General features: G+C 34.6%; 1 pseudogene; it reads right to left on the bottom strand.

The window, feature by feature from the left end:
- Positions 1 to 3,671: 3,671 nt before the first annotated feature.
- LOC132421928 (peptidyl-prolyl cis-trans isomerase G pseudogene) lies at positions 3,672 to 6,763 on the bottom strand (annotated as a pseudogene).
- Positions 6,764 to 8,717: the final 1,954 nt, after the last annotated feature.

Here is an 8,717-nt window from a genome sequence, read left to right as displayed (position 1 = left end):
GAATTTTTCTTTAGATATAAAAGCCTTAGAGACAAGAGAAGCAAAGAAAAAGCTGAGGTTGTTAGTTATTATTAGTAAATATTTATGAGGCATCATATGTATTAAACTTAGAACAAATCTAAGAGGCTTTGTCTCTGTTGAAAAATAAGAGCAACCAGCCCTTATTTTAGTCATCTTTACAATTGGTGTTTCTTCATCTGAATCCATCATACTACAACCTTTAAAAGTTATTAAACATTATTAAAATGAAAAATTGGTACACTACAATCTGCTCATCTAGCATATATAGACTTTGATACTAAGGAAATAGCAATTTAGCTCAATAAGACTTATTGTGATCTGCTAAGTGAAAAGTACTGTGCTTGTTAATGCAAAGGACACCAATGATGAAAACACTGTTTTTGGTCTCATAGAGCTTACTTTACATTCTGGTAGAGAAATTAAGACCTATAATGAAGCAATAATAAAATAAAGAATACATTAGAGAAGTGGTTCTCAAGCTTCAGGGTGTGTTGGAATACTCTAGAGAGTATGTTTGAAAACAGATTGCTGGGCACCATACCCAGTTTCTGACTCAATAGGTCTGGAGTGGGACCTGAGAATTTGCATTTCTAACAAATTCCCAAGTGATGCTGATGCTGCTGTTCCAGGGATCACACTTTGAGGATCACTGCAATAGAAATTTAAAGAACTATGGGAGTTCGTAAGAGGGAGAATATTATCCTGACTGTGGGGTCAGGGAAGCCTTTACAGAGAAGTTAAAATTTGAGCTGAGCCTTGAAAGATGAATAAGATTTTGATGGGAAAATACATGAGAAAAGGACATTGTAGGCAGAGGGGACAGCTTGAGCAAACCTCCGAGGGAGGAAAGTGTCTATGTGGGGTACAATGAATAGATAATTCTAAACATAAGTTAATGTTGTAGGAGATGTTTGAACTGTACCTAAGGTCACTCTGTGGAGGACTTTAGATGTTAAAATAAGAAACCTGAGCTTTACTCAGCAAACTGATGTTTCCCAAACTTGCCTCATCATAAAAAACATATGGATAATATGTTAAGTGTACAAACTCCCAGACTTCATCTCAGAGCTACTGATTCAGAATCTCCAGTGGACAAAACTGGGAGTTCTGTAGTTTTAACAAGCACTCTAGGTCATTCTTTATGATCAGGACAATTTTAGAAACACTTGGGTAGATAATTTGCCATTTGTACAAGTGCTTACCTGAAAAATTATATGTATGTTAAATGTATTAATTCAAAATCCTGTTACGTATACTGATCACTTAAAGGAGTACAGTCACTGGGTATTCTTTCCATGAACTGAATAATAATCCTAAGTTTTCCTATTTATTAGTTATGTTCTAAATATATTGGGTTTATTTATTCTTATAGAATGAACCATACAACAGAGCTTTCACAAAAATCTTTGTTGGGTTATATTTTTTCAGAAGTTTTTTTCAATTAAAAATGTCCTTAATTGGCTATATTTTTCTCGTCCATAATGTTAGCATAATGGCAGCTACCTCACAGGTATGGAGTGAGAATTTAATAAGCCACTGCATAGGAAGTTCTTAGTTTAAGGACTGATACATAGTATGTGCTCAATGAATGGTACCTGTTTGTGCTAAAAACAAAGTGTCCTTAATGGCACTTTAAATAACCCATTGGGAAGGGGTGAAATAATACAGTATTCAGTTGTCATATTTGAGTTGCATTAAATTGCATAGAACTTGAAAAATGAACTCTTGACTTCCACAGATTATCATCCATGGAAAAACATTAATCTTAGACCTCCCTCCTACATATACTTCCTCATGCTTTCAAATAGGTCCCCTCCACTCCCATTCCCTCCTTGCCAACACTCTTAGTTGGTTTATGGTCAGAGCATACAAATCTATTTTAATATTACCTTAAGTAAAATGTAATTATAAAATAAATCTTCGACATATTCTATTATAATACATTCTAAAGCCAAATCCAAATGATTGCTGGATTATTCACTCTTTTAGGTTTTGGCACAATTTACTTCTTAGTAGTTTATGGAGCATCCCTTACCAAGATCCCATTTCTTAAAAATGGGAACAACACAACAAGCACAGTAGAGAACCACTCTCTGAGGACCCCTAACCGAGAGGGAGAGCATTGGATAAATGGATAACATTTACGTTTGCATCCTAGATAATAACAGGTGTGTATAGAGAAGGCACCAGTGAGGAGGAAGTCAGGGCAAAGAGGAGTAAACTAAGCTAAGCTTAGAATTAAGCTAAGTAAGTAAGCTAAGAATTTAGTGTGAGTTTTGGTTAGTTAGTAGAACAAACAAAACAAAAAGGAAAATGCTGGTACTTCTTGTCTTTTGGCATTTCAACTCCGGGCTGCCAGTAGTTAAAGATCTTGCCACTCAAAGTCTGATCCAAAGACCAGTAACAAAGGAGATCCCTGGGAGTTGGTTAGAAGGTCTTAGGCCTCACTCCAGACCTTCTGAGTCAGAATCTGCATTTTAACAAGATCCGCGTGTGATTATGTGTCATGTTAAAGTGTGAGAAGCACTTGTTTTCGTTGGAAAGGAAAGGAAAGGGACGATATCAGACTTTTAAGAGAATCCATTCCAGAAGACAAGTATAAAAGAGTAATGATGATTACTTGGTTTTCTGCACATATATTTCCTATTTTAAATGTAACATGGTGGTATAGCTATTGTTTAATGACTTTCAGTATAGGTTGTTTCTTCACCAACTGTGTAAATTATCTTTATAATTCTCATACATCAACTGGGTATTTTGTTATGTAGCTTGAGAGGCACTTAGATGCTCTATAGAGTTTTGTTTTATTAACATAATAAAATCAGATAATTCAAAAGAGCAATCTTTGTCTTTCTTATTTTCACATTTCAATTCAGAAACCTTTCCCTAAACTAACACATGCCTTAAAAATCCCTACATACTTCAGCAAAACAAAATGAAACAAAATAATCCAAACCCCGTATAGCATTCTGAAAGATTTAGAAAAGTGTGCATAAACCTACAGTCACGAATTATATGTTGTAGCTATAAAATGTTTTATTAAAAGAGGAATTAAAATTCTGCTGACATTAGCATTTTGCCTAAAATACCTCCTTATGACAGTTAGATGGCTTCAATCCTTTAAAATTACACACACGGGATTTCCCTGGTGGTCCAGTGGTTAAGACTTTGCCTTCCAATGCAGGGGGTACGGGTTTGACCCCTGGTTAGGGAGCTAAGATCCCACATGCCTCATGGCCTAAAAACCAAAAATAAAACAGTAGCGATATTGTAACAAATTCAATAAAAACTTTGAAAGTGGTCCACATCAAAAAAAAAATCTTAAAACTACACACACGATAAAGTCACCTTTTTTTTTTTTTACTTTCCGAATTGATGTTTGGAAACTTAACCTTTTACCATTTAGAATTTTTTTAAAAGCTAATTTTACTGCAATATTTTTTTTATCATTTCAAGTTTATTAAAACTTTAGCAAGGCAAATTATCCAGGTTACAGATTATCAAATATCAATTCAACTAAGTCCACATTAAAAAGAAAAAAAAAGTCAAAAACCTAAAAACAATGAAAAGATGAAAACAACATAAAGGAAATTCATCAGCAAGTCTCCAAACTTAAAAATTTAGACAGAATGGAAATTGATTTGCACAACTCACTGATCCACTTTTGTCTTCATTTGTCCTAGAGCTTGATTCAAATTTTTTATTTTTGTCACGTACATGGTCATTTTCTTGACCATTTGATTTTTGGTTTTCCGTTTCCACTGAGGTTCTGGTCTTCCCATGCTCCTGATTAGGAATCTGTTTTCAAGTATAGGAGGATATCTTCTGGATGGACAATAGACTGGGGTTGTGCTTCAAGATTTTCAGCCTCATTTCACTAGATGCACTTTTCTTTCATTTTTCCTTTTTTGTGTTTTCAGGAATTTTTCCTATGTTTCTTTTTAAAAATTTCTCTTCAGAAGCACTTTCAGAATCAGAAGAATCAGAAGAGGACTGAGAATCTCTTCTGAGTCATGGGATGATGATGAGGATGGTGATGATGACTTATGCCTTTTCTTCGTTTTAGTTTGGGAATTAGCTCTCTGCAACTGAATATATGCACCTCAGCAAATGGTTTGCTAGCTGTATCTGTTTTCTGATTTTCTCTCTCTCACAACTTCTTGACCAGAAATCACTTTCCCCAAAACAACATGATGCCCATCTAAATGAGGAGTTGGTTTCACCGTTAGGAAGATATGTGAACTGTTTGTATCCTTTGCTTTCTTTGTTGGTCATTGATAAGAGAAATTTTCTCTTGTATTTAATAGCAAAACTCTCGTCCAAAATATCCTCCATTAATAGATTCCCCTCCTTCTCCATTTCCTTCACTGAAGTCACCACCTTAAACCATAAAATTTTTGACAACCCTGTGAAAAAGACAATTCTTAAAACATAATGGCTTCTGAGTTGATTTCTCTGTCCCCTTTTCACTGGCACAAAGACAATAAATGTTCTCCCATGTTTGGGGGCCCACATCAGAAAATAATTCAAAGACAACTCTTCCAGCAGGTTGATTATTAATGGTGATGTCAGAAAGAAAACATTGAGGGTGCTGAAGCTTTATCCCGATGGCTCCAATACTTCAATCTTTAAATAAAGAAAAATCAAGGAAAACTGATCCAAAAATCTTTTGGTTCCTGCACCAGTACACTCTCTTCTTCCTGGGGTCCTGTCCTTTAAAGTGTTTCAAATCTACCAGTGCCAGAAAAGGCTCTGAAGCCTACTACTACAATCCTTTTTAATGACTAATTTGCTACAAGAGTTTTATTTAAAAAATAATTTTTAAGTTTTTTTTTATCTGATATAGTTTTTAAATAAGGGAAATAATTGAATGGTGCAATGGTACAATGAAAAAAATGTAAAGATTCTAACTCAAAATTTTGATTTGCAGGAGGGAAAACTGAGCCCCCCCAAATACTAAATTACTTGCCCATAATTTCTCAGCTAATAATTGGTAGAACCAGAACTGAGCCTAGGTTGGTTCCATACTTTTCCTACTTCAGTTCTAACATTAAGGGTTATATCTCATGCTCAGTTTTGTAAACGTTTTTTGTTTGTTTGGTAAACTTTTAATCTTTTGATTAGAAATGTAAAATGTACTTCACTCTCTTCTTCCTTAAATGTATTAAGAAATTCTTCTCTACCTATGAACCATAATAACTCAATTCCAAACACAATTTTACTCATAGTTGTTGCTACACTTATATTTTTGAAATATTGTACACATATATTGTAGTATACGGTGTATGTAGATTAGAATGCTCTTGCTATGCATTACTGTTTAAAAAAAGGCAAATATCTTATTGTTCTTTCATTCAATGTAGTGATTAAACAATTGCTATACTATCTATTGTATCATGAATTAGTCCTAGAAAGATAAATATGACCACGCCATGTTTCAAAGGGCTCATAGATGATCCAGGTATCAGGGATCAAAATTCAACAAAAATATATGACCTTTCACGTTATCAAGTTTTTTAAAAAATAAACGTCATCACCATCAAATAATATTATCAAATGTCTCTGACTTCAAGACTTTTCTAGACTCTACATAAGATTTATAGTGTCTGGACTTCTTAAGAAGGTAATATGCAGACATAGTCAAATTTTACAAAAAGGAAAGCTACACATTCTTTTGGATAGCAAATTATAAATAAAAAATGTGAAGCTAAAGGGTGGAATAAATTCGGAGAGTAACAAGAGATCACTGAGGAACATTGACAAACAGGTTAAAGAAGGAGAAAAAAAGCAAGGAGAGAGTAAAGAAAAGAAGCATCCTCATCTGGCAGACTAGTGTTAGAATCATTATATGCATAAAATTTATGTAATTAATAATTATAAAGGAAATTATAAAACCAGATACTTAATAGTATATAAGGTAACCCATGTTTTTAACCAAAGACAAATATTTTAGTTGGGAGACTTTTTAATTCATTATGGAGAGTATTTAGAATGTAAGTTTAGATGAAAATGATAAAACATACATCCCTCCCGACTTCAGTGTATTCTGGTGTATTGAACTATCGTGTTTGTTTGTTTGGCTGGTTGATTTTGTTTGCTGTTGCCCCCTCATTGAAGCAACTAGACTATGAAGTAGATATTCCTCAAGGGAGATGTCAAATACTTGATTTTTTAAATTTCAAAAGTCAAGATCCAGACTTCAGATGAAAGAATTGGAAAAATACCTGATGAGTCAAAACCTTTTTCCCTGTCCCCAAGACTGAAGACTCTCTAGACTTGTAGAGAAGGAGAGAAGTCAGAGGAAAAGTAAAGATGCTAGATACCTGAAAAAGGACCTGTGCCCAGCTTTCTCCTGGATTCATCTGAAGTAGGGTGTGGTAAGGTTTAGGGAATAATAGAACACTCATCTCTGCATAATTTTGGAGATTCAAGAGCAGAAAGAATGTCACTTTTCCTACTTCCTTTGAGAAGGTGATAAGACCCCACAGTCGATGGTTTGGGAGCAGTAGAGTAGCAATGGCAGTGTTGTGTGTTAGAGTTGGAAAGGGGGACTGAGATAAGCTCACAGAGTCCCTTTGTGCCCCAGGATAGCATGGGGCACAGCAGAAGCATTTTCTATGAGCCAGAGGCTAGAAGGGGATGGAGTAGGGCCTTTTAGTGCCCTATTCATTTTTCCACTCTCCCAACAGTCACAGAAGCTGATGTCCAACACTAGGAGGACACGGACATAAACTTTGTACATCAGGACCAGGATGTACACCTTACCAGATAGTAGCATACAGAGAGGGTGACAACTGACAACAGGTAACAGCCCCCTGGAACATGGATGCAATCCCAATGTAAGGGGTGGGAAAACTTGAGTTGACTGTGATTGTTTTTCCAACATCTAGTGGAAGGGGGGCTTGAAAGAAAAATTAAAACTTAACATTTCTTGCATCCTTGAGCTAATGGACCGAGGTTTGTACCCACTATATTATTAATAGTGATAGATTTGTGCAAGGTCTCATTTCTTAATATTATTAGTAACAAACAATGTCTTCTTCAGATTCAATATGATCTATCAAAAACATTACAAAACACTAATCTCAATTGCTATAAAAATTCAGATCTGAATCTCAGGTGGATGCTCAAATGTTAAACATACTTCCTTTTTTTACTTCCTGCATAAGGCCATTGGGCACATAGTACATGGATGGCATATTTAGCTTAATCCTTACAATAGTCCTATGAGGTAAATTCTCTTGTTATGTATATATTTTATACATGAGGAAGTTAAATAAATTGCAAGAGGTCAAAAAGCTTGAACTTTGTGCAATCCAAGAATCCTTTGTGTAAACATTATGCCATTCTGCTTAGAAATGAGTGAAACACTAACATTTATAGCCGCATAAAATTATCAAAATCCATGTTTTTCCTAATCTTTAGAGTTTCTGTGTTAGAGAATTTAAGGCAAATTCAAGAGGGCTCTTAGCCAAGACACCTCCTACATTCTCAGTGGCCAGTTTAACTCTAGTTTCCAGAGAAGCAAGACTGCTGTGACCTCCTCCCTGGAGAACCTGGTCATTGTGCTGGGCTGTTCCCCTTTGCAGGTCACCTGTCAACATTAGTAGACATCTCTTCTTCCCAACTGACCCTGAGCCCTCAGGTCATTATTTTGTTTCTTGGTTCTCACACTTAAACTTCTGTACTTTAACCTGCTTTTTGTCCTGCCTCCTGATCCCTGGAGACTATTTGTTTGTCTTTACTAGGTCAGTGACTTCATTTTGAAACCCAATATTTTGGAGAGAGAGAGAGAAAAAAAAAAAGACCCTGTGTTCAACAAAATTCTTTTCGTAAAGGCAGCTTGGTTTTGTCTGCTAGTGGTATGTCATAAAGCTTCTCTCTGCTGCCAGTGAAAACTAACTTTAAAAAGAAAGAGAAGAAACCCAGTTCTTTGTGACCTTTTCCAGGATCGAAGGACTTAAGTAACATCTGCTTGAAATATGACTCTCATCTTGCCACTTTCCCCCATAATAAATAGTTATATGTGACTTTTTTCCACATCTCTCATCTAGGAATATATTGTTTTGAAGAAAAGTTTGCAAGTTAAACACAGTCTTGCTGAGAGTATTTGATATCTATCTTATAAAAATATGATTGAATAAAGTTATTCTTAAAGTTCTATTTTTATCCTTAAATTAAAATTTAAAGAAAAGAAAGGGATTATCAGTTATTATTAGATTTTTATGTTAAAGATTATGAACTTTCAATATATAAATTTCAAGTTTTTCCCAGTAGGCTTTATTACTTCCTCTGATTGTCTTTTCATTTTCCTGTGCTGTCCATCAACCATGTCCTATCCTTCTGGGATATTCCTCAATTTCTGTTTGTGTTACAATGTCATATTTCTTTTATTTTAAATGATTTTAATTTCATTTTTAATATATAGTGAGAACACTGTAATAAGTTCATTTCACTACTTTTCACTTTCAAAATAACTTTGTCTTTTGAAATTTTTGCCTCCTAAAATAAATCATTTTAGAGTCTTCATAGAAAGAAATAGTCTCTTTTCTCTTTGAATTTTCTATACTTATAGAAAAGAGTTCCATATGTCCAAACACTTTTCTAAAGTAGGTGTGTTTAGAAAAATAGAATCTTCAGTGTAATAAATATTTCTCCAGTTGGATATTTCATTTACAAAATTATGTAAAGCAGTT

This window comes from Delphinus delphis, chromosome 1 (genome assembly GCF_949987515.2).
Source record: "Delphinus delphis chromosome 1, mDelDel1.2, whole genome shotgun sequence".
NCBI classification, from domain to species: domain Eukaryota; kingdom Metazoa; phylum Chordata; class Mammalia; order Artiodactyla; family Delphinidae; genus Delphinus; species Delphinus delphis.
Note: the sequence above shows the minus strand (reverse complement) of the source record. Positions and strands in the feature narration are given on the sequence as shown.